This window comes from Sus scrofa, chromosome 18 (genome assembly GCF_054392235.1).
Source record: "Sus scrofa isolate SSC_HxYL_T2T_F1_AM1 chromosome 18, Sscrofa_HxYL_maternal_Yorkshire_Landrace_v2.0, whole genome shotgun sequence".
Classification (NCBI taxonomy): domain Eukaryota; kingdom Metazoa; phylum Chordata; class Mammalia; order Artiodactyla; family Suidae; genus Sus; species Sus scrofa.
The window spans coordinates 27974533-28000669 of record NC_139400.1 but is presented as its reverse complement, the minus strand read 5'-3'; the positions used below and the strand labels follow the sequence as shown (position 1 = coordinate 28000669).

The 26137-nt window shown below is 40.1% G+C and overlaps 1 protein-coding gene across 26 annotated transcripts in view; it reads left to right on the top strand.

The window, feature by feature from the left end:
• The window catches only part of NRF1 (nuclear respiratory factor 1), a 195418-nt gene that overhangs the window by 46399 nt on the left and 122882 nt on the right, over nucleotides 1–26137 (top strand). For 14 of the 26 annotated variants that reach the window (XR_014833912.1, XM_085005489.1, XM_021078998.2 and 11 more), the window contains one exon: nucleotides 14046–14122. The exons of 9 other annotated variants lie outside the window; for them this stretch is intronic. The gene's annotated coding sequence lies outside the window, so the exon portion shown is untranslated. Of the gene's footprint in view, nucleotides 1–14045; nucleotides 14123–18845; nucleotides 19334–26137 lie in introns of those variants that run through there. 3 more of the 26 variants (XM_085005494.1, XM_085005500.1, XM_085005488.1) reach the window with 3 other exon arrangements.

Sequence of the window (26137 nt, the reverse complement as noted above, 5' to 3'; positions counted from 1 at the left end):
TTTAGTGTTCTGTCAGTTTTCTACTGTACAGCAAGGTGACCCAGTCACATATCTATATACATTCTTTCTCTCACATTTGCCTCCATCATGCTCCATCATAAGTGACTAGATATAGTTCCCAGTGCTCTACAGCAGAATCTCATTGCTTATGCGTTCCGAAGGCTATAGTTTGCATCTTGCTCCATTTCTTTGTGCGTGCTAGATTGTTAGGATATGTGCAAGGCCCCTTTCTCCAGTGCCCTCTAGTGGTTGTCTTTACTTTGCATGAAGATACCTGTTGAAAGCATTCTTCACTGCTGCTGCTGCTGCTGTTTTTTTTCTCATTTTTTGGCCACCCTGAGGCACATGGATTTCCTAGGCTAGGGGTCAGATCTGAGCCACAGTTGTGACCTAGCTATGGCAACACCGGATCCTTTAACCCACTGGTGCCAGGCTGGGGATTGAACATGCAGTTTGTCTGTTTTGCCACAGGGGAACTCCTGCTTACTGCTTCTTGACAACCTGCTCTGTCCTCACACTCCTGTTAGACGAATAATCTATTAGCTAGAAATCTGCCCTATCTAGACTAACGTCTCGCCTATCTGTTCTTATTAGGGCCATATAATATTTCTAATTCCTCATAATAATTCTTTAATATATTAAAGCCCTTTTCTTTAGGTTTAGACATCTCTATTTTTTTCAGCTCTCCTTAAATAATTGGCCTTTTCACAGTCCCAATGAAATATAGTGGGGTTTTTATACATCTTTAAAAAGTAAATGCCCAGCACTAAATACACTTGTGGTCAGGCATGCAGAAAGCAACTTTTCTTCTATTTTTTTGTCTTTTTGCCTTTTCTAGGGCTGCTCCTGCGGTATATGGAGATTCCCAGGCTAGGGGTCTAGTTGGAGCTGTAGCTGCCAGCCTACACCACAGCCACAGCAACACGGGATCTGAGCCATGTCTGCGACCTACACCACAGCTCATGGCAACGCTGGATCCTTAACCCACTGAGCGAGGCCAGGGATCAAACCCACAACCTCATGGTTCCTAGTTGGATTCGTTAACCACTGAGCCACGACGGGAACTTCAGAAAGCAGCTTTTCATTATCCACTTTTTATATCTAATGCCTGACATGATGCTTATTTCCATACAAAATTTAGTGTGAACCAGCATCTCTTGAGTCTTATTTTTTTCTGTGATGATGGCACATGTCTTCTTCATTCTGTATTTTTCTACCCTGGTTTTTTTTTTTTTTTTTTTTTGGTCTTTTTGCTATTTCTTTGGGCCACTCCCATGGCATATGGAGGTTCCCAGGCTAGGGGTTGAATCGGAGCTGTAGCCGCCAGCCTACACCAGAGCCACAGCAACGCGGGATCCGAGCCGCGTCTGCGACCTACACCACAGCTCACGGCAACGCCGGATCGTTAACCCACTGAGCAAGGGCAGGGACCGAACCCGCAACCTCATGGTTCCTAGTCGGATTCGCTAACCACTGCGCCACGACGGGAACTCCTGGGTTTTTTTTTTTTTTATGCAGAATTTATGCAGAATAAAATAAACAGAATATTATGCATGAACAGAATATTATGGGGTTTTTTGGTTGTTGTTTTTTTGTCTTTTTGCCATTTCTTGGGCCACTCTCGTGGCATATGGAGGTTCTCAGGCTAGGGGTCTAATCGGAACTGTAGCCGCCGGCCTACACCAGAGCCACAGCAGTGCGGGATCCAAGCTGCGTCTGCAACCTACACCACAGCTCATGGCAATGCCAGATCCTTAACCCACTGAGCAAGGCCAGGGATCAAACCCACAACCTCGTGGTTCCTAGTCGGATTCGTTAACCACTGAGCCACGATGGGAACTCCCAGAATATTATGTTGATGCTTACTCAAATTTATTCTATGAGATCCTGCTTATTATTTTAGGCTGTTTGAGTCATTTTTGGTATTTGATTTTACTCTCCAAGGGCGGACTTTAGCATCCCTTCATCTCTATAGTTATCCACCTATTGGATTAACATACCTTTTGTCTCTTTTCAGTTTCCAAAACAATTGTCCTTCCTTTGCTGCCTTTTTTCCACTTGTTTTCCTCAGTGGCAGATGCCAGCTCGAGTTACCCTTGATGGATATGTATAGCTAAACACGAACTTCAGACAATAGAAAAACATACATTTGCAAAGCCACTAGGGAGTTGTAACGTGCTCGAATCATGTTGAACATCAAGAAGCTTTATATCTCTTTTTCTTCTTTTTTTTGACATTTATTAATTTTGATTGTTCATACTTTTGGCCTTTTGGAGTCAGTTCTTTTGTTTTTTTAGTTTTCTCTAAACTTTTCTGTATGTGTTTGAAAAGCTTGCAGGCTCCAAGAACTGTGTCTGTAGTGCTTATGTATAAAATGACCCTGGGACCAGTCTGTAAGGCAGAGATCTTAACAAGAGGCTAATTCTTGGACCTCAGTTTCCCAATTGCACAAAGGAAGACTTGCATTAATCTGGGAGTTTCCACTTGTCCTCTGTGGAGTCCTAAGGAGCCCTCAGAGGGTATTGCAGGTGGTGAGGGGGATGAATGCCTCCTTCATTCCTCAGCTCCTTCACTGAGTTTAGTCTTATATTTTGAGGTTCTACATAGGATTCTGTTTAAAAGAGTTCGCAGAGGATATTGGGCATCTTTAATGACCATATATATCTCTGATTCCATGAGGTTAGTCCTCAGATTTTTCATTTGGTGAAGGGGGAAGGGGCTTGTCATGCTATTTGTCTTTTCTTTCCCAGACCTGAGATTAACCCTCCATCCCCCTATTATAAAAATAGCTACATATTTGTTATTTTAAAGGCAGAAAAAAATCTATAAAACAGAACTCTTCACAATTCCATTCTGCACAAAAGAAAAGCATTCTTAACAGTTTCAGTGTATCTTTCTATATTCTTTTGTTTGCCTATAATGGTGTCTTTACCTTTTTAAAAAAAAATTTAAAAAATGAAACCACAGCCATTCTAGCAGATTTTATAACCTGTGTTGTTTTGTTTTGTTTTGTTTTGTTTTTCAATTTACAGTATATTGTGGACATTTTTCTGTGTCAGTACACATCAGTCTGTTTCATCCTTTAATACTTCTGTAATATTTCTCTAATACTCCATTAACTGTACTAAGTCAGTGAATATTCCCTCTTGCACAACATATGGAATCTGTTCTAAATTATAATCCTACTTTTATTTACATATTGCTACTGGCATACACTTTTTTTTTTTCAGTAGGGTACTCTTTATTCACTCTTTTTGGGGTTTTGATAGTTGTTGATTTTTCTACTTCTCTTTCCTCTGGCTTGATTACGCATCAAGACCTCAGAAGTATTATCCTAATCAAGCTACAGATGCAGATAGCCCTTTTCTTGTAGGCAATAGCTCTTATTTAATGTCCCCTTTAATAGTTACAAGTCTGTTCTTAAGAACAAAATCTTGGCAGCCGGAATTATACTTGACACTTTTATACCAGTATATTACCACTGCTGAGAAAGGCCGTTGACTTGTTTTGACCCAAGTGAGCTTAGTTCTAAACTCCTAGGAAGGTGGGTGACAAGCAGCTTTTGGTGGTTTGACAGCCAGCTGTAGGATGTCTATTGTGGCCAGGACCAAGTGGTTGCCGATAAATGTATGTGGTAAATTACATTCGATGGTCCCTTTTCCTCTTCTGTTTTTTAGAATGTTATCAAAGATCATGTTGAGAAATTGGTAGTGAGAAAAATATTTTTTATTTTATAGGGTGATTATTATCATCCCTCTGTACAGGGCTCTATGATTTTCCAAATAACATCTGAATGGTTGCAACATCTTCATAGTCATGGAAAATTTTTGGTGATTTTTTTAAAACAGGAAATATAGTGGAAATGTTCAGGCAGCTTTCATGTCTTTAGAAACTTAGGTTGGCATTTCTTCCCCCACCCGCCACTGCCCTTTAAGTTTAGGGATAGCTTGTACAGGTTAAGCAAATTCTAAACTGGAAATTTTTCATAGTTTTAAGTGAAGTCATTTTAATTTTATATTTAACTACTTTGTAAATTTTATTCTTAAAACATGTGCTTTTTTACATTTCTCTAACTTCCTAGGATTCTAAGATGATTTTTCCTTCTTACTACTATGTCTGAAACTTTGATTATATGCTATTCTAATTTTAATTTTGTAAGTAATTCAAGATATAATTTATTTTAATGGATCATTCATAAAGTAAATACAGGGACTTTAATTTTTGAATAGGTACTATTTAGATGTTTGAAACTTTTTGACGTGTTTGTGGTAGGGACCATTGTGCTATTTAGAAAGGTTTAATTGTTATTGTTTATATTACAAAATCTTTGAGTACTCTTTATCTTTGTCTTAAAATGCATTTCATATGTCTTGTCCAATTTAGGAAATTCTATTTCTCATTCAGTAAACAAATTTGAGTGATTATTGTGACCATTGAACAGTTCTAGGTGCTGGGAATAAAGCATTGAATAAAGGAGAAAAATCTTTGCCCCTTTGAGCTTACTTTCTAATGAGTTGAGAAAAATGATAAATATTACATCAGGTGGTAATGAGTAGCATGGGGAAAATGATGTCAGTTTGAGATTGTCTCCAAATTTTTCAGAAATACCAAGGGTGCAGGGAATTCCTGTTGTGGCTCAGTGGTAACAAACCCAGACACAGGTTTGATCCCTGGCCTCGCTCAGTGAGTGGGTTGGGGATCCAGCGTTGCTGTGAGCTGTGGTGTAGGCCGCAAACGTGGCTTGGATCTCATGTTGCTGTGGCTGTGATATAGGCTGGAAGCTGCAGCTCTGATTTGAACTCTAACCGGTGAACTTCTGTATGCCGAGGGTGCAGCCCGAAAAAGGAAAGGAAAAAAGAAAAAGGAAAAAATACCGAGGGTGCAAATGGTAATCTGGGCTGGATATATAACAGACTTTTGACTGACTTTTGGTCGTTGACTGATGTGAAATCTGAATGGATTCTCATACTTACTCTCTGTTCCCTGTCATACTCTTCTCATTGGGACAGTTGTGTGAATTCTTAGAGTCTATTTATTGTTGTTCAAAATAATACCTTCCATAGAGTTTTACTGTTAACATTTTCACATTTCACAGTTCCCGTTGTGGCTCAGTGGTTAACGAATCCGACTAGGAATCGTGAGGTTGCGGGTTCGATTCCTGGCTCAGTGGGTTAAGGATCTGGCGTTGCTGTGAGCTGTGGTGTAGGTCGCAGATGGGGCTCAGATCTGACATTGCTGCGGCTGTGGCGTAGGCCGGCGGCTACGCTCCGATTAGACCCCTAGCCTGGGAACCTCCATATGCTGTGGGTACGGCCCTAGAAAAAGACAAAAATACAAAATAATAATAATAATAATACCTTCCATAGAGCTTTCCAGTTAACATTTTCACATTTCATTTTTTTAAGTGGCTATAGCATAATAGTTTGGGTTGAACTATATGAAATTGCTGGTTTTGGTTTTGGACCTGCAAAAAGCAATTTCCCATTGTTCATTCTAATACTGTGCTGAACCTCCCTTTAAAAACAAAATATGAACACGTTTTATAAACTATAGAGCACCATTATGCCCACTGACAAGATTTAGATTTTGTTTCTGTCACTCATTTCCTGTTTGCTTTAAAACAGTTACTTAACCTCATTGTGCCTCATTTCATCATGACAGTGAGGATAATAATACCTCATGGAGTTGTGAGGATTACATCATACACTGTAATGAGATCATATATGTAAAAGTGCTTAGAAAAGCAGCTAGCACATAGTAAAGGCTCAATAAATGATAGCTGTTATTATTGTTACTACCCTATGAGGCAGGCGTCATCCTTATCAATTTTGCACATGACCAAACAGAAGCACGTAGAAATTTTATGATTTTATTGCAAAGTTATGCAGTTAGAAATCAAAACTAGATATTCCTGACTGCAAGTTTTGGCTTCTTTGTCCTTGTATTCATATAATACAGAGGATGTCCTTGAATCTCTCCAACATAGTTTAACTTGCTTATGTAGTTATCTTGTTTTCATAGACTCTTTTGACATTCGTAAAGAAAAATGTTTGACAGAAATCTGAGATATGATAGGTAATTGTGACCTAGTGTTGTTACCTTAGAAAGGGTAATAGTGGCATTTTAATAGTTGATTTATCCAGAAATGAATGAACCTAAATAGTAAATGTTTACCTCAATATTTGTATGAATATAACTGCAAATCTTAATTATATTGTTCCAAAAAGGAGCAAAAATAAGTGATAAAAAGCATTTAAAACATGTAAAAGCAGTTTAAAAAAATAGCACACTTAAGCCTCCAGTTCACGATATTCTATTCAACATTTCCACATGGCTCTATAATAGGCATCTCAGTTGTTCCTCTGACATTTTGTTCCCATCCCAGTAAATGGCCATTATGTTCTTCCAATTGCTCAAACCAAAAAGCCTTGGAGTCATTTTTAGACTCCTCTCTTTCACTCTACCCTGCATCCCAACTGTCAGGAGATCCTGATAGCTCTATCCTCAAAACATGCAAAATGTAACTACTTTTCATCACCTCTGTTGCTGCTATCCTGGTCCAAGCTATGCTCACATGCTTATCTTTCAGTAGCCTTGTAATTGGTCTTCCTGCTTCCACTTTTCTCTCCCTTCTGTCTACTCTCACATAGCAGCCCAAGTGATCTTTTGAACAATGTACAGAAAATCAGTTTACATTTATAACCCCTGCTCAAAACCTTCCGAAGACTTCCCATCTTATTCAGAGTAAAATCCAAAGCTCTTATTTATGTCGCCCTCAAGGTCCCACAAAGCTGACTCTGCTAACCTCTCCAACCTCATCTGCTTCTCCTCCCCTGATTTAGGGTGCTTCAGGTACATGGGCCATTTTGCTGTTCCTTGATCACACCAGGCATGCCCCTGTCTCAGCATCTTTGTGTTTGCTGTTCTTGCTGTTTTGGATACTCTTCCCCCAAGCATTTCATGCTGCCTCCCTCACTTCCTGCAGATCTGAGCTCAGAGCTCTTGTCAGAAAGGCATTTCTTGACCAATACCCTCCCCTGCCCTCATATTCCCCTCCCTAAAATATTATGTGTATATTTGTTTAGTTGACCTTCTTCCAGTAGGATGTAAAGCCTAACAAGGCGAGGACTTGTTTTTGTTCACAGCTCTCTCCTCTGTGCCTTCATCAATGCTTGATACACATGGATAATTTTTATGTATATGTTGCATGAATGAAGAAATTGAATCTCTTGGCCAGTCATTATCTCAGCCTTTCTTCCACTGCATTTGATATTGTTAACTTCTCTTCCTGTGCCTTCTATGACACTACTGTCTCCTGATTCTCATTTTTCCTTCTAACTTCTCATTTGTCTTCACACGTTATTTTTTTTCCCTTCCTTTATATGCCCCTTTGAATATTCCCAAGATTCCTTGCTTCTTTTATCATCCCACTTTACATATAATTCCTGGTCAATTTTATTCATGCTCTGTACTTTCACTACCACCTCCTTGTTCATGAGTCCCAACTTACACCTGCATCACACTTGTCCCTGTATCACAGTTCCAGATCTGAGTATCTATTTGTATAAATATTGTAATGTACTGTCTTCCTCTGCAGACCCGCTTTTTTTTTTTGTTGTTCCTTGTCTTGTTAATGAGCCAGTTCTCAACCCAGGCCTAGAACGTTGTCATCATCCTCAACTTCACTGTTCCCATCCCGTTGTTCACTAAATCCTTTCCATTTTCATCCCCTAGATATTTCACACTTTCTTTCCATCCTCATTGTCTTTAAAAAAAGTTTTCTTATTAAAGTATAGTTTATTTACAGTGTTCTGTCCATTTCTGCTGTACAGCAAAGTGACCCAGCTATCCCCATTGTCTTAATTCAGGCCCCCATTAGTGTTTCCTTATGGACCATTGAATTTGTTCCATCAGTGATTTGACTGCCTCTAGCCTAGTCCTTCCCAAATGATTCTTCACACAGCGGGGAGGAATGTTTGCAGGATGCTGCTTATCCTCTTTAGCAGTGCTGCATCCTGTAGCCTAGAGCTTTAAGAATGGCCTTTAAGGAGTTACTGTAGTGGGCCTTTGTGACCTGCAGTTATTTGTAGACCGTATAGATGATACTATCTCTTTAAAGTATTGCTTACATTTGAGTTTTCAAATAAACTAATCTATAGTATACTCTTTTCATTATCTGTTTTTTCTAAATAAATAAAATTATCATGTAGTAGAGATTCCACCCCCTGCTCTCTCTTCCCTCCCTCCCTCCTCCCTTCCTTCCCTTGTTATAAAGGGATCTTCATAATATTGAGTACCACTGAACTATAAGATGCTGTACAGATTACTTTGCACAACACATAAGGCCCCCATCATGTGGCTCCAGGTAGCTGAACCTCTGGTGTACTGGCATGCTTGGTCATGCTCCATATGCCACATTGTTTCCTCTGCTCCCAGTACTTCTACCCCACTCCCCTTCCTAGCCCCCAGCAACACCTCTCAAATAGCTAGCTACTCCATAAAATCTTTCCTGATCAGAATACAGTCTAGGCGTCTTTCCAGGGAATTCCCATCGTGGCTTGAAACGGATCTGACTAGCATCCATGAGGATGCAGGTTTGATCCCTAGCCTCACTCAGTGGGTTCAGGATCCATCATTGCCATGAGCTGTGGTGTAGGTCGAAGACACAGCTCAGATATGGTGTTGCTGTGGCTGTGGTATAGGCCAGTGGCTACAGCTCCCATTCAGCCCCTAGCCTGGGAACCTTCATGTGCTGTGGGTGCTGCCCTAAAAAGACAGAAAATAAAAATTAAAAACAAACTCCTTTCCAAGGTCTACAAAGGCCTTTCGTGGTTTTTTTTCCATCCTGTCTCCCTCTACCCTTTCCCTTTTCACCAGGCTCTTCCTGTGGCTGCCTTTTTCTCACCCATTCAGGTTGCATATCCAATGTGCCCCATCAGAGACCACTGTTCCCCGCCCCACCGCCATTTTCTTATCATATTGCCTTATTTTATCCCCTGCATAGCACATGCCACTTCTTGAAATTCTTGCCTATTCTTTTTTTTTTTTTGGCTTTTTCAGGGCCGCACCCGCGGCATATGGAGATTCCCAGGCTAGGGGTCCAAATGGAGCTATAGCTGCTGGCCTACACCACAGCCACAGCAATGCCGGATCCTTCACCCACTGAGCGAGGCCAGGGATCAAACCCGCCACCTTATGGTTCCTAGTCAGATTCGTTTCCTCCTTTCTGTCTTTATTGTTATGGCTCCCTTTTCCAGAATGTATGTTCCTTGAGGTTAGGGACTCTGCCTTCTTATCCCTGAGTCTCTTGCCTAGGATCTGGTCCTCAGACAATATTTGATTGATTGGATTAACTACTCTCTCCTTTGAGCCCCGTTCTTCCTTTGATTTTCTTCCTTAGCAGTTATACATTGCATTGCAGTCTTTGTTGCTATTGAGTTTTCAGTCTCTGGTGCGAGACTAAACAGGCATTGGAAATGATCAAGGGAGCCCAGGAATGGGCATCTTGAAGAGAACTTTGATAAGAGCATGTCCTGCTCCCTCTAGCCAGTCACTTGTTGCCAGTCTGAAGTAACAGCATTTATTTGGGGAGGGACACTCTGCTGAGTCCTTTACTTAATTATATCATTTCATTTAATCTTCATATCAACACTACCAGGAAGGTATTAATACATTATTACCAGTTTTATCAGTTTATAAATAAGGAAACATGTGGAGAGCTTTAGAGTCACCAGACTAGTAAATGACAAAACTGACTCACCAGCCCAAGTTTTTAATGCGGTACTGCTTACTGGTGTTACTTCCCTATTTTAAAATGTTGGCGAGTCATTCACATTTAAAAGCCAAACAAAAACCAAGCATACCCAAACAAAATAGGTATGAGGGGCTGCTCTGGTTTATATGGTTTTCCTCTGAGGAGATTTGGATCTGCTTATGGTCCTACCCATGATCCTGGAACTCATATGCCGGATAAGCGCTTGCATGGACGATACAGTAATTATTTCCTCTTCTGCTTTGCTTTCTTGCTTCACCATAAAATAAAATATTGCCATATGTTTCTGTATCATGTTGCAGTTATAAAAGTGCTTTCATATATGATTGACTTTTAAAAAAGCCTCAGTTAACACTGCCACCACCCAACACACATGTATGTGTTCCTTGGCCTTCATTTCACAGTGGATCAGAGGGAGTAAAATGCAGGAAGTAAAGCACAAAGCAATGAGTGCTAAGCTTACTGCTCAACCTGTTTTTCAATATTCATCAGTGTTGCTCTTGCCTCACTTATCTCCTTAGGCACAGCTCCATGTATGAGAAAGCATGCTTTTAAATGTTCAGTATTATATATTTTAAATTTAGTGAGACAATACACAGTCCATAAATTATGCATAGTTTTTGGAAAATATAGTCAGTACTAGGGTTTTGGTTATTAGGTCTTGATTCTTCTGCATATACGTGATTTCCAGTGATTGATCTGGCCCCCATTTTTACATGTTTTTTTAATCATTTCTAAATTTATGTAAGTAATCTATACAAATAATAATTTATATACATAATAGGGACTCTCAATTAAGATATTTTAAACAATTACATAAAATGTGTGCACAGTTCTCCATTTTCCTCAAAGAGTTAGTCCCTTGTCCTCTACTTTTCTTTGGCATATGGAAGTTCCCAGGCTAGGGGTGGAATTGGATCTACCGCTGCTGGCCTATGCCACAGCTACAGCCACACAGGATCCAAGCCACACCTGTGACGTACGCTGCAACTGTGACAACACCGGATCCTTAAGCCACTGAGCGAGGCCAGTGGGCTGCTATAAGACAGTGATGGCAGAGCTTGAAGGGTGGAGGGAATAGAAGGCATGTTAGAGGGACTGGGACAGGTGACTGCGAGCGCATTTTGAAAAAGATCACTTCATTTCAAAATGACGATTTTATAGTACAAATTCACTGAACCCTCAGTAAAACCCAAATCTTGGGTTGAAGATGTACACATGATAGTGTGCGATAAAAGTTAACACGCCCAAGCCGATAATGGTTAGAGACTGTGCTCTGGGACTGATGGAGTGGATGGAGCATTGGATTGGAGATGTGGGGTCGACTTTTGATTTTGCCACCAACTAGAGCTGTGACTTTGGGTAACTCAGCCTTTCTGGGTCTCAACTTAATCTGTAAAATGAGAAAATTAGACTAGTTAGTCCCCAAGGTCTGGGGCATTTTAAGTTTGCCTCTGGTTAAAGAAAAGCTCTGTCAGCAGCTGGGTCTGACTGGTTATCACAATAAGAAGGTATAGTTAGGGGATCCAAAGGGAATAGTTACAGGTTTTTTTAGCCAATTTCATCAGGATATTCTCTGTGTTTCCTAACAAAAACAAAGAGTTTACAATGGAAAAAAAAAATTAGTCTCCAGCCCTACTGTCCAGAGATAGCCTTTAAAAACTATTTCACTATTTCTGTTTTTAGCTTCTCTAGGAATTACTTCCATGAGGCTTAATATGTGCAAACCTCTGTTTCTTGAATTATCAACTTTAGACAATATCTGGACTTTTTTAATATGAAAAAATAAGCATTTAAGTCACTTTTCCTATCCTCTCCATTCTCTCATTTGATATTTATATTATTTTTGAAAGTCTTTTATTAATCATCTTTATAATTTTAAATGATAAACATTTATTTTTTGATCCACCAACTTTCTTTTCTTTCTTTTTTTAATGGCCACACCCACAGCATATGGAAGTTCCCGGGCCAAGGATTGAATCTGAGCTGCAGCTGCGAGTTATGCCACAGCTGCAGGCAGCGCCAGATCCTTTAACCAACCCGCTGGGCTGGGCTGGGCTGGGCTGGGCTGGGACTCCAACCCAGTCCTCTACAGTGACCCAGGCCACGGCGGTTGGATTCTTAGCCCTCTGAGCCACAGTGAGAACTTGCACCAACTTTTTTTTTTTTTTTTTGTCTTTTTGCCATTTTCTTGGGCCGCTCTCGCAGCATATGGAGGTTCCCAGGCTAGGGGTCTAATCGGAGCTGTAGCTGCCAGCCTACGCCAGAGCCACAGCAACGCGGGATCCGAGCCGTGTCTGCAACCTACACCACAGCTCACGGCAACGCCAGATCGTTAACCCCCTGAGCAAGGCCAGGTATCGAACCTGCAACCTCATGGTTCCTAGTCGGATTCGTTAACCACTGCGCCACGACGGGAACTCCTGCACCAACTTTTAATAGAGTCTCAACTTGTCATTTATAGAATGGCTGTAAGTTCTTTGCACTACATACCCTCTTTCTGTATTTTAGCTTTTGGGAGCCGTACTTTACTTTTACACTATTAAGGATGATATTTTAATTTTGTCCACCATTTTCTACAAAGTATTATGTGCTTATCTTTATGTTTAGATTGCTGTTTTTACCATATTACCTTTCTTTTCTTTTTTTTTTCTTTTTTTGGCTTTTTAGGGCTGCACCCGAGGCATATGGAGGTTCCCAGGCTAGGGGAGAAATCGGAGCTGTAGCTGCCAGCCTACGCCAGAGCCACAGCAACGCGGGATCTGAGCTGCGTCCTCGACCTACACCACAGCTCATGGCAATGCCAGGTTCTTAACCCACTGAGCGAGGCCAGGGATCGAACCCGCAACCTCATGGTTCTAGTCGTATTGGTTTCTGCTGAGCCATGTCGGGAACTCCAACCGTACCACCTTTCTATGCCTGCTATAATAGCAGGTCCAGAATCATAACTGAATGATTACTCCAAGTTTTATGTCTCTTAAAAGCTAAGGAAATAATTGGGCGTGTACTTAAAAGACTTAGTTTAGCAAACCAATCATTTATTCATTGATTCAACATTATTTATTGAATATCAGAATTGTTATTGCAGTGCTGTTTATAGTAGTGAATATTGGAATCAACCGACTCAAGAAGGGAGTTCCCGTTGTGGCTCAGTGGGTTAAGAATTTGATGTAGTTTCCATGAGGATGTAGGTTTGATCCCTGGCCTCGCTCAGTGAGTTAAGGATCTGGTGTTGCTGCAAGCTGCGGTGTAGGTTACAGATGTGGCTTGGATCCAGTGTGGCTGTGGCTGTGGCATAGGCCTCAGCTGCAGCTCCAATTCAGCCCCTAGCCTGGGAACTTCCATGTGCTGCAAGTGTGGTCATAAAAATAAATAAAATAAAATAAAATAAAATATTTGGGAAAATGCTAGAAGCATGTACACCAAATTGTTAATTTGGTAATGTGGCTGTCTCAGCTGGTGATGGTTTCTGTTTTGTTTTTTTCCTGACTTGGATTTTCTCAATTACCCTAAAAGAACATATGTCATTTTTATGATAATAAATTTTTTAAAGATAAACAATTAGAATTGCCAGTCATAGTTTTTCTTGGAATACTAATGTTAAAATAATCTAGGAGTACCTGATAAGAATTCACTAAATGTTTGCGGAATTGAATGAATGATTGAACAGCAGAGATTCCTAGATCCATAGTACTAACACTTATACATTCATAGTTTTATCCAGAAACAAGTCGTAGTTCAGTTATCTCAAAAAGGAAAAGAAAAAAGTTATCTCAGAAGAAAAATTGTGCATTGGAGTATCCAACGGAATCTAAGAAACAGTTTTAACTGAATATAGTGGCAGATCCAGCAGTATTGAGGCCCACCGCAGAAGCACCAGGCAACAATGCTATATTTCACAGCAAGCAGGATCTGAATAAAAGTGTCCTTTGTGCTGGTGAGATAGAGGGGTGGGACTTGGGGCAATTTGTTATTTCTCCTTAATGGAAATTGAGGCAGCCCCTAATCCTGCTTTCACATGACAACTACTTATTTGATTTTTGGGAGCAGCTGTGGACAAATGATTTTTCTGCATAAAGAGCCAGCTGCGTTCTGACCTGTTTGCAAATGCCTGGGCCTGCTAAATCCTACCCACCATGTTTCTCATCCAGGGATAGCTAAAGCAACTCACCTGCTTTTTATTGATATTTATAGCTGTTAATAAGCATCTGAATATATATATTTGAGAATGCATTTTCTAATCCTTTTTATCATTGTCATCAACATTCATTAGGTACCTTCTCACTCAGGGCACTGTGACAGACACAGGGTTGTAAGCTGTAATGTGGAGACGACTTTCCTCTTTGACAGGTGGGTCAGCATTCGTGTCCTTAAATCACTTTATTTTTAGTAGATTAAATTACAGTGTAAAGAAGGAATCTGGTGTGAGGGTAGCCAAGGAGCTGTGTGTTCCTTTGGTCCCCAGACTCCTCCTGAGTCTGCTATCTGGATGTTTATTGATGTCCTCTTACTGTGCCACATGCTTTCACAAGCTGTTGTCTGAGCCTCCAGGCCCGTTCTTTCCTTCTGGCACCTGACAAACTCCTGGCTGAAGACTGTCTTCCCCTTCATGAGACTTACTGCATGTCCTTGTGCTCTCTCTTCTCACTGCTCCCTTAGTCCTTGCTGATGATTACCACTAGAATATTATATTTTTTTCTCTTTTCATGGCCGCACCTCTGACATTTGGAAGTTCCTGTGCTAGGGGTTGAATTGGAGCTGCATCTGCAACCTACACCGCAGCCACAGTGACGCCAGAACTTTAACCCACTAAGCGAGGCCAGGGATTGAACTCTGTTGGGTTCTTAACCCATGAGCCGCAATGGGAACCCATTCTCTTTTTTATTTTTATTTTTTTGTTTTTTTGTGTTTTTGCTTTTTTGCTTTTTGGGGCTGCACTCACAGCATGTGGAAATTCCCAGGCTAGGGGTCCAATCGGAGCTACAACTGCCGACCTACACCACAGCCAGAGCAACACCAGATCCGAGCCACATTTGCGACCTACACCACAGCGCATGGCAGTGCCGGATCCTTAACCTACTGAGGGAGGCCAGGGATCAAACCTACAACCTCATGGCTCCTAGTCAGATTGGTTTCCATTGTGTCATGACGGGAACTCCCTCCTTCTCTTTTTTAAAGAAAAGTCCTTTTTAAAGGCAGAAGCCTTCTAACTTTATCAATTTGTACTTATTTTTTTAAGCTCTTTTAACCTAGGGTCTTAATCAGGTAATTGAGCAGGCAGGTTTCTATAATGAGTAAAATAAAGCTTTACTTTTCTCTTTCTTTCTTTCCTTCCTTCCTTCCTTCCTTCCTTCCTTCCTTCCTTCCTTCCTTCTTTCCTTCCACACCCACAACACATAGAAGTTCTGGGCCAGGGATCTAACCCGAGCCGCAGAAGTGATAATGCCAAATCCTCAACCACCAGGCCACCAGGGGACTCTGAAAGCTTTACTTTTGATTGTGAATACCTGTAGAGTGAGAGAGAGAGACATTTTTTTTTAAATAGTGTTGAATTATCACAAAGGACACATTGCTTGAATTGTTGTTTGCACCCACTCTATTAGAAATTTCTTTAACAACAATCAGAAGCAGTTTGTTTTAAAACTTAAAAAAAAAAAGAATGTAGAAGAACTGCACTGTTCAGTGTTGTAGTCATAGCCACATGTGGCTATTTATATTAAAATTATTTAAAACTAAATAAAAATTAAAAATTTAATTCCTTAGTTGCAATTGTTAGATTTCATGTGGTTAGTAGCTACACGTGTTAGTGGCTGCTACTTTGGACATGTGCAAATTTAGGACATTTTCATCATTGCAGAAATTTCTGTAGGACAGTGCTGATCTAGAGCCTGCAGAAGAGTTGATGTATTTTGAAGTAGATTCACTTGTTTTCTGGACAAGGATGGTTTCCAGTCGAATTTTAAGTAGCCTGAAATTCCCTGTGCTTTCTTTACGGTTTTCTTTGGTTGTGGCACCCTCTAGTGTTTACAGGTTTGGTAGAGCTATAGCATCTTGAAATAACCTATTTGTGATTTGACTCCAAAAACACTGAAATATTTTGGAAAATTTTGTGTGTGTGTGTGTATGCAGTTTTTTAGGGAGGAAGCCTGTCGTTTTCACACATCCTCAAAAGGGCCTCTAGTTCAAAAAAGAAGTATGTTCAAGGAGTTCCCACTGTGGCACAGTGGGTTAAGGATCCCAAGCCGCCTCTGTGGGGGCTTGGGTTGCTGATAAGGTGCAGGTTCTACCCCTAGCCCAGCATAATAAGTTAAGGATCCAGCATTGCTACAGCTATGGCATAGGCTACAGCTGTGGCTCAGATGCAATTCCTGGCCTGAGAACTTCCATATCCTGTGGGTATGACACCCCCCCCAAAAAAAAAACAAAAGAAAAAAAACTATGCTCTGACAGAGGCCCTTGTATGGTTTATACTCCTAGTTTGTGATTTATAAGCATTTTTTCCTCCAGTGTAAAAGGTAAATCATGTAACTTTCCCTTTGGCGTTTCTGTGCTTTATCTCTGGCTTTATGTAGAATTGTAATACTAATACTAATAGGTTACACTTACATAGCATGCATTATATACCATGTCCCATTTTATAGAAATTAATTTCTTTGGTGCTTATAATAATTCTATGAAGTAGGTTCTATTAATATCCCAGTTGAGGGACGATAAAACTAAAAATGTAGAAGTCGAGTGAAACTTGTCTAAGGCGGTAGTGCGGGGCAGAGCAAGGATTTAAATCCAATACTTTGGCTCCAGGATCTCCATTCTTAACCACCCTGTTGTTGAAGTGAGGATAAACCTTTAAGCAGGTATGAGGTGGAATGGAGAAGAGACTTTGCATACCTGGCTTGCTCTAGTGCTAGATTCTTTGGGCCTAGTAGTGTAATAAGAAAAAACAAAACAAAAATTAAATCTCTGAAAGTCACACTGGAGATAATAGTACCAACTATTGATTTTCAGTAGGTGTGTGTAGATCTCCATAGTCTGCCAAGAACTTAGAATGGTAGGTAAAGGTCAGAGTTGCCATTATTATCACATCTTCTTTTGTTTGTCCAAATACCTAACTCAGTATATTCGTTGAATAGTATGACGAATCTCCCTTGTGATTGTCACTATTATTTTCATAAAAAGGCTTTTATTACTCTGACGTTGATTTTGGGGTTTGCTGTAATGTTAGACTTATTAAGTATCTTATTTAAAGAGCAGATAGACTCAAACAGCTAAAAGTTTGTGTTTAGCAGTGTTCTGTCTCTGCCCTCTTCTTCTGTGTCAGTTTCTCTCTTCCTGAGGCATTTTATACTCTAATTCAGCCTTTCTTAAAATGATTAAGCAGACTCATGATTTTTGTATTCAGCTTCCATCAGTGTATAGAAACAAACCCTAGTGGTGGCATTATAAAAATGTTCTTAGAATCACTTTATTGATAGTATAAAAGTCAATACATTTTATTGTATTGACTTATACAAATCGATGTAAAGTTTTGCTGCTTACCAGCACTCTATGAGTGATTTCAGCAAAGGTACATAGTTTCTTCAGTTAGGGCCTAATAAATTATGTGAAGTATTTCAGAGAACTTAATTATGGGAATTGGTTACACAGGTGTCGGAAGACTAAAAGAGCAAAAGTAGACACTAAGGTAATCCAGATATTAATAACTATAGGAAACAGCTACCACCCCTTGGGCTGGGGGAACAGAAGAACCTAGGAGTTCAGAGGGGCCCCTGAAGAGCTGGTAGTCTCACCTCTTAGTGGGATGCCATGCAGCTGTGATCAACCAACAGGGGTGAAGGGGCACAGCTGGAGTTGGGAAGTGAGGCTGTGTTCTATTGCTGGAGCAACTTTAATAGGAACGCAAACAGGAGGAAATCTCTTGTCCCTGCCTCTTCCCATTCTTAGCCTGATGCCTCCCCTTGGTAAAACCTAAAAGCTGGCCGACTTAGCCCAGAGCTGGCTAGAGAGCAGCTCAGAACAAGTATAGAAGAGAGGGTTTGGAAGTTGAGAGACGAGATGAATAGCCAGCACAACTTTATAGGAAAATTATAGAAACTAAATTTGCCTGCGGAGTTACTGTCGTGGCTCAGTGGAAACAAATCTGATTAGGTTCAATCCCTGGCCGTGCTCAGTTGGTTAAGGATCCAGCATTGCCATGAACTGTGGTGTAGGTCGCAGACAGGGCTCAGATCTGGCATTGCTGTGGCTGTGGCACAGGCCAGCAGCTACAGCTTCCATTCACCCCCTAGCCTGGGAACCTCCATGTGCTGCGGGTGCAGCCCTAAAAAGACAAAAAGAAAAAAAAAGAAAAATCGTAATTGCCTGGGTTGAGTTTTAGTAATTACAATGTGCAACCAGTTACCCCCAAGCACTTATTTCAGTTATTGTATTTTGCATCTCTGCTTCCTTCAGTTTTAAATCTTGTATTTCTTTGCTCAGTGTTTGCTGTAAATTATCCATCTTTGCCTCCAGTTTATTTCCAGTGTCTTGCATCATCTTCAGCATCATCAGTCTAAAGTCTTTTTCCTGGAGGCTGATAATCTCCAGATCACTTAGCTGTTTTTCTGGTTTTTTTTTTTTTTTTCTTGCTCCCTTATCTGAGTTATGATTCTCTCCCTTTTTTTTTCCTTTGGTCTTTTTGCCTTTTCTAGGGCATATGGATGTTCCCAGGCTAGGGGTCTAATCGGAGCTGTAGCCACTGGCCTACGCCAGAGCCACAGCAGCCACAGCAATGCTGGATCCGAGCTGCGTCTGCGACCTACACCACAGCTCAAGGCAACACCGGATCCTTAACCCACTGAGCAAGGGCAGGGACCGAACCGGCAACCTCATGGTTCCTAGTTGGATTCGTTAACCACTGAGCCATGATGGGAACTCCTTCCTTTTCGCTTTTATAGGCTTTTGGTGTGGTGTCCTTTTCGCAGACAATAGAGTTGCAGCCTCTCTTACTTCTGGTGTTTGCCCCTCTTGGCGCTGAAGTTGGTAGGGGCTTGCTGTAGGCGTCCTGATGGGAGGGACTGATTGCTATCCCTCTGGTGGGTGGGGCTTTGTCTCTGGGTGGGATTAGAGGCAGCTGTGGGGGGGGGGGGGTGTGTGTCTTTAGGCAGCCTGTTTACTGAGGGACGGGGCTGAGATCCCACCCAACTGTTGTTTGCCCTGGGGCTGCTCAGCGCTGACGGTGGGGTCAGAGTTTCCCAAAATGGCCACCTCCCCAGGAATACACAGCTGAGGAATATTTCCAAGACCTTCGCCTCCAACGTCCTTCCCCCACTACGAGCCACAGTCACCCCCTGTTTCCCCAGGAGATCCTCCAAGAACTGCAGTCAGGTCTGACCCACATTCCTGTGGAGCCTCTGCCTTGTCCTGGGACCCAGTGCACGTGAGAGCCTGTGTGTGCCTTTCAAGAATGGGGCCTCCGTTTTCCCCAGTTCTGTGGAGCTCCTGCATCCAAGCCCCCCTGGCCTTCAATGCCAGATCCCTGGGTGTGGGGGCCTGACGTGGGGCTCAGAACTCTCGCTCCTGTAGGTGAGTCTGTGATACAGTTACTTTCTAGTCTGTGGGCTGCCCACCTGGCGGTTATGGGGTTGCTTATATGGCATAGTCACCCCTCCTACCGTCTTGATGTGGCCTCCTCTTTGTCTTCTGGAGTAGGATACTTTTTGTAAGTTTCCAGTCTTTTTGGTTGAAGGATTTGGTTGTAATTTTGTTGTTTTTATGAGAGAAGTTGGCTCTAGTCGTTCTATTCCGCCATCTTAATTCCGTCCCCTCACCACCCCCCAGCATTAATTAAGGAACAAATTCTGATAGCTACTTAATGATTCATGGGACTGAACCCAGACCCTGCCTTCAGTGAATTTATATTTTCATGAAACCATCCAGTCACTCTTAGGTCATTATGTAGTTGTATGTTGTTTTTCTCACATACCATGTGAAAGCATCATTATTAACTGGATTCTTGGGTTGTTATTAATATTAATTAATACTTAAATTTTTTTCTACTTTTTTTTGGCCACACCCTCAGCATGCAGAAGGCCCCAGGCCAGGGGTCAAACCCATCCCACAGCTGGTAGTTAAACCAGAGCAGTGACAATAGGGATCCTTAATTCCATGAGCTACGAGGAAACGCCAATATTTAGAAATTTTATCAACATTGGAATGAAAAAATATGTGAATACAGTTATAAATTAGTTTCAGAAGCTCTAATTTAGGAATTTAGGCTTACTCAAGGTGAGGACTATTTCTAAACTTGAACTATATTCTCTTGGTTCTTAGCACGAGGAAGGCACCTGATTTTTCTAGTGACAGTTTGCTCTTGCATGTCTTTTTTTTTTTTTTTTTTTAAATGGCTGTACCCATGACATATGGAAGTTCCAAAGCCAGGGACTGAATCGGAGCCACAGCTGGGACCTATGCTGCTGCTGCAGCAACACTGGATCCTTTAACCCGCTGTGTTATAGTGGGAACTCCTCTATTATGTCATTTAAAGTTTCGGAAGGATCAGTTTGGAAGCCTGTATTATAGTTAATTGTTTTTAAAGTTTGTTTTATGTAAAGTCAGAGTAAAAACTTTCATATGAAAAAGTTCAAATAAAGGGATTTATAGTAAAAAAATCAATGGCCTCTTGCCACACTGTTCCCCTACACCTTGTTTTCACTTTGCAGAGACAGTTCCTTTTATGTTTGTAGTGTTATCAAACAGCATTACCTCCATAACTTTAAACGATATGTCTATACTACTTTTCTTTGATTTATAAAACTGGTCATATATAAGCATTACCTCCCAGTACTCCCTTCCTTTCCCTCTACTTTTGACAGATTGTAATTAATATCTGCTCTTGGTCTGATTCCCTCGCTTGTGAGAATAGGTGAGAATAGGGCCTTAGTGTTGTGTTCCTAGCCCTTCCTCCACCGGCACTCTCCTAACCTCCTCCTCTCTGAGCCTTATCTTTGCCTTTATGTTGCCATGGTTTATAAATTTACATTTGGCTTTGTATTGTATTTAATTTTCTGTATTTTTATTTATAGTTGGAGTCTGAAAATGGAGAACAATAAACTGCATCTAAGGCTTCCTCATTTTTTCTTTTATAGAGCCTAGTGATGTGGGTTTTTTTTGTTTTGTTTTGTTTTAATATCATCCTTGAGCTATTCAAAAGAGAATATTCCTAGGAAGGTCAGATGGATTCCTTTTGTCCTAAGCTACCTTTATTACTCAGAATTAAACCACATTTTACTTTGCTTTTTTTTTCACTTTGACTTTATTGAACAGTTGTTTTTAAATTTTTCCTGCTGTGGTAAAATTTTGATCTGTTACCCTTTGTCCCCCCAAAATCAAATATTGTCATTGGCTTTAGGCTTTTTTGAGAAAAGCTGTTCTGTTGAGTAAAACTTTTATTCTACTTATGAAATTTATAATTCTGGGCATGTCTAGGAATTAAGTTGAGCCTCTCTCTTTTCTTGTCCCTAGTTTGGCTGTGGATTCAGTTCTGCTCTGGCCTCAGGCGATCTTTCAGCTTTTCTTTTGATATGATAATGCTATTGATGAGACTAATGCTTTCTTTTAGTTTAGTTATACCTTGATTGGATTTCCTGGCCTGCTCTTCCAACTTTGATTTTTAAAATGCTCTACACTTAATCTCATTATTTGTGGATTAGAGTAACTTTAACCCCCCCTTGGACATTTCATCCAAATTCCAGTAGCTCCTTAGATATTGGTTTTTATTTTTATTTTTTTATTTTTTTGTCTTTTGTCTTTTTTGTTGTTGTTGTTGTTGTTGTTGTTGCTATTTCTTGGGCCGCTCCCGCGGCATATGGAGGTTCCCAGACTAGGGGTTGAATCGGAGCTGTAGCCACCGGCCTACGCCAGAGCCACAGCAACGCGGGATCCGAGCCGCGTCTGCAACCTACACCACAGCTCACGGCAACGCCGGATCGTTAACCCACTGAGCAAGGGCAGGGACCGAACCCGCAACCTCATGGTTCCTAGTCGGATTCGTTAACCACTGCGCCACGACGGGAACTCCAGATATTGTTGACTACAACTACCAGGGTGCTCTAGACCAGAAAATGTGTTTTCTTGTGTTTTCTTCCATTATCTTTAGTCCCACACCTACTCCTCTAATACAAAACTGCTCCTCCTCTAATCCCTTATAGATTATATATTAAGGAAGAACCTTTAGATGAAAGTACATGTTGCACCCCAAGTGATGATTCAGGCTGAGAACCAGGTTTTAGTAAAATTGCTACCGTGGTATGTTACTGTTTGGGAGAATGATTTTTTTTTTTTAAATGGAGTGTTGACTAATGTGCCAAATATCAGTGCTGTTCCAGGTAATAGACAGATAGGTTTTTGTATTTGGATGTGATGTTTAGAATCACAGGTCATTACATGTAGCCTGTGCTTTCATCCTGCTTCTCTCTCTCTCTCTCTCTCTCTCTCTCTCTCTTTTTTTTTTTTTTTTTTGCCTCACTCAGGGCATGTGGAAGTTCCCAGGCCAGGGATTGAACCTGTGCCATAGCAGTGACCTGAGGTGCTGCAATGACAGCTTGAGTACACCTCAGGAGAACTCTTCATTCTGCTTTTCCTATCTGTTCAGAGGAATCACTGTCAGGTCCATCTGCTCATTCTCCATTTTGTGTACTCTCATGAAATTATGTTAGGAGCATTGGTTTCCTATATATGGTTGCCTTATTTTAATGTCTTGGACAACAGAGGTTGAGTCATTGGAGTTAATAAAGAAGGGCTTTTTAGATGCCTGACTCAGAATCTTTTTCACACAGTTAAGAAAACCATATCTTCACAGAGATGAGTGTCTACCTAATTTAAATATGAGAAAATTGAGGCCCAGCCCTTGAGAGACTAGTCAGTAATGAGTCAAGAAGAATAGAATGATGAAGTCATGAATTCTGTCATCATTATCATAATTAATGTTGAGCATTTATGTGTTCCACACATTATTTCTATATAATCTCATTTAATCTCCATATACTTTTGAAGAGAGTTTTGGTTTTTGTTTTTTCTTTTTCATTAAGGAAAAAAATGTTGAAATTGAGGCTTAGAGGTTAAATAACTTGTCCAGGAGTTCTGGGTATCTGGTAATAGTCTGTGCAGTTTTTCTTTTTGTTTCAATTCATACTATATAGTATGTTTTCATCTGTTAGCAGTTCCTATCACTTTTGCTGTCCAGAGAATCTGACTTCTTGGAGATAAAAACTAGAATGCCTCTCTAACAATGACTTGGATGGGGTATGATGATCTTCATCAGTATGCATGATTTATTTTATGAAAATATTGAAAGCATCATTTATAAGTAGCCCACTCTGGTTCAGAGAAGTCTGAAATGGTTTTGTTTTTATAGAGTATGAGCACACTGGTTAGTGAGGCTGAAGGAGAGGATGAGGAGAGAGTTAGAAAGAGATGAGGCACTGAGCAGAAGTGACAAGCCTGTGAAGCAGACAGTCTATCGATTTAGGCTGTGAACTGCATTCTGGAGAAAAGAACTGAAATCCATTATGCCAAGTGCAGCATACAAATCCCTTTGAAAAGCAGTTAGATGTCATCTAATCCCAAATCATTTAAAAACAATTTTGGAATAACCTAAAATGCCCTAAGCAATTTGTCTCTTAAGACGGAACAGTGTAATGAATGGACAAATAGTATTTTAATGGTGCCTTCCTCTCATACATTGTGTTTAATGGTGTGAAATAATGTGTTAAATTGTACCTTTGATATTTGCACATCAGGGATATATTCCCTTAAATATTTTAAAACACACCAAACATAGGATATAGAAGAAACCTTATCAGGTACCTCTCTTTAAAAGAATTTTTTTTTTAATTTTGATGTAATTTCAGACTTCTAGAAGAGATGCAAAAATAGTATCTCTATTAAGTATGTATTACTTTGCCAGGTACCTTTTCTTAAGCTCCACTTGAAGAAATAAAGGTCTGAGTTTGTTGATGAAGGTACTGTGTCACACAGAGATACAGGGCGGGGATATGACTTCCAGCAGAAAAGATAGCGTGGAAAAGGAGTTCCGATGATAGCTGAGTGATTCTTAATCTTTTTTGGATTTGTGGCTTCCTGTAGTTGTTTTATTTTGTAATTAAATTTTATTTTGAAATACAGGATACTCCTTGAGATAATTTAGTAGTCCCGAAGTTAAGAACCACTGTGTTACAAGGATGAGTTGTTATATGTATAATGGCATGAGAGTGAAAAGAGATAATTAAAAGCCAAAGAAAAAAAATTTTGAAAGAGCTCAAGAATATAAAACAGAAGCCAGAGCCTCAGAAAAGTAAAAATTCAGTCATCTGCATGGGAACAGTTGACCTGAAGAAGAACAACATATCAGAGTGGGACTTAAGAAAGCACTTAATTGAGAGGAGCAAAGAATTTTAGATGTTCTCAGAGAAGGAGAGTTTTAAGATAGAGTAGAAGAAAAATGAGAAGTTCTGCAGGAATAGATAATTATGTTCTCTTGTAGCCAGAAGAGTCCTATTTCTATATCTCTATGACTACCCTTTTAATTTTATTTTTTGGTAAACTCTAGATAGGCATTGTTGTATACCATTATATAATGGTCAAATTTCAGATGTCTGTGCAAGTAGAGTTTATGTTAGTGTATAAATTAAACATTCAAGTTTTCAGTATGTGTAAAAATTAAAAATACAAATATCCTTGACTCAGAAAATTTACCTTTAAGAATCTATTCTTTAAAAAATCAAATAATATGCAAAGTTTTATAAAAGGTAATAAGGGCGCGTTTTATTATTCTGCTCTAAGATTAGTCATTTATTCTTTGCACAGAAGTTGCTGGTATTTGAGGGAAATGTTTTTAATCATGGTAAAATTCACATAACATAAAATTCACTGTTTTTAACTGAACAGGTCGGTAGTGTTAAGTACACTAACATTTTTGTGTGATCTCCAGAATTCTTTTGATCTTGCCAAAACTGAAACTCTGTCCTTGTGAAACAACTCTTCGGTTTCCCTTCCCCCAGCCCCTTGCAGCCAGCCTTCTACTTTCTATCTCTCTGACTAACCACCCTAGGTACTAGCCTACCCTGGTACCCTAGGTACTGTCTGATCCCATAAGTGGAATCATACAGTATTTGTCTTCTTGTGACTGGCTTTATTTTACTTAGAAAGCCCTCAAGGTTCATCGATATTGTAGCATGCGTCAGAATTTCTTTTATTTTAACTGGATTTTTTTTCACTTTTATTAGGTATAATTGACAAATAAAATGGAGGAAAAGGTCGTTTTACCATGTACCCCTTTACCCTGCACCCTGGCACAGCCTCCCCCACTATCAGCATCCCACATCACCACTGCATTTGTTACAACGTCTACATTAACACATCATTACCACTCCAAGTCCATAATTTACATTATGGTTTCCTCTTTGTACAGTCTATGGATTGAGACAAATGTATAAAGACATTTATCTACCATTATGGTATCATATATGGTAGTTTCACTGCCCCACAAAATTCTCTGTGCTCTACCTGTTCATCCCTCCCTCCACCTGAGCCCCTTGCAACCACTGATCTTTTTATTCTCACCATAGTTTTGCCTTTTCTAGAACTTCATATAGTTGGAATTAAACATTCTATAGCCTCTTCAGGTTGACTTCTTACACTTAGTAATATACACAATTGAGGTTCCTCCATGTCTTTTCATGGCTTGATAACTTCTCTCTCTGTAGTGCCGAAAACATTCCATTGTGTGGCTGTTCCATAGTTTATTCATTCACCTACTGAAGGACATTCTAGTGGCTTCCAACTTTTAGCAACTATGAATAAAGCTGCCGTAAACATCTGTGTGCAGGTTTTTTTGTAGACATTTTTTTAAAGCTCTTTCAGGTAAGTACCAAGGAGCACAATTATTGAATTGTATGGTAAGAGTTTATTTGTTTTGTAATAATCACCGTAGTGTCTTCCAAAGTGGCTGTACCATTTTGCATTCCCAACAGCAATGAATGAGGATTCCTGTTGCTGCACATCTTGACTAGCATTTGCTGGTGCTGGTGTTTTGGATTTTAGTCATTCTTTTTTTTTTTTTTTTTTAATTAAGGTATAGTTGATTTACAATGTTGTGCTAGTTTCTGCTGTACAGCAAAGTGACCCAGTCATACATATATATTATATATATATATACATGTACACACACACACAGACACATTCCTTTTCTTATATTCCATCATGGTCAATTTTAGTCATTTTTAATGGATGTGTAGTGTTGTCTGTTTGATTTTGCAATTTTCTAATGACATATGATACTGAAAATCTTTTTACGTAATTATTTGTCATAGGTATATCTTCTTTGATGAG